Raw genomic sequence first — 929 nt, 5'->3', positions numbered from 1 at the left:
AGCTGGGTGCCATAGTGCACAACAATAATCTCACCTACTAGGGAGGATGAGGCAAGAGGATTACGAGTTCAAGGGCAGCCTGAGCAACTGCTGGGTGACAGCCTGTCTCAAAATAAAGTAATAATTAATGAGGGGGGAGAGGTAGCTCAGTGCTCCCTGGGTGGCAGTACCACACACACACACACACACACATATACATACACATAACATTTCAACAAAGAAAACCTCAGTGCAAAGATATTTGTGTTGGGGAATGTTTGGTTGGTTGGCTGGTTGGTTGATCTTGAGATGGGGTCTCAAGCTAGCCTCAAACTTTTTCATCAGTCTGGAGAGATCTAAGACTATGGGTATGTGTCATCAGACGCAGCAAATAGACTTTTTAGAACCTGAATTTTACCAGGGCCTCGAACATGCCAGGCAAGTACTTTACCTTTGAGCTATGCCCCCAGTTCTTGAATAAACATTTAAGGAACCAATTGGAGGACTTCTCAAACTCCAAACAGTTAAAGAAGAAACTCTTCCTAACTTGTTCCATGTGGTTGGCATTACCCTGATACCAAAACCAAACCAAAACACTAAAAGAAAACTAAAAACCAAAATCTCTTTAAGAACATTGATGCAAAACCCTCAACAAAGCACTAAGCCAAATTCGGCAGCATAATAAAAGTTATCACATGCCACGGCCAAGTGGAATTTATTCCTGGAAAGCAAAGATAGGACATAAACTTGATCAAAGTGATTACATCACATTAACAGAATAAAAAGAACCATATGGTGCAGAAAAAGCACGAGAGAAAGCTTGCTTGCCCAGCATGCTCAAGGCACTAGGTTCAATCCCGAGCAGAGTCCCCGCCCTCAGAAAAACAGACAAACAAACAAAAGGCCAGGTGTGGTGGGTATAATCCCAGCACTTGGTAGGCTGAGCAGAG

The sequence above is a fragment of the Octodon degus genome, unplaced genomic scaffold, assembly GCF_000260255.1.
Source record: "Octodon degus isolate 3935 unplaced genomic scaffold, OctDeg1.0 scaffold00126, whole genome shotgun sequence".
Taxonomy (NCBI): domain Eukaryota; kingdom Metazoa; phylum Chordata; class Mammalia; order Rodentia; family Octodontidae; genus Octodon; species Octodon degus.
The sequence above is the reverse complement of the archived record's forward strand: the minus strand, read 5'-3'. Positions refer to the sequence as shown.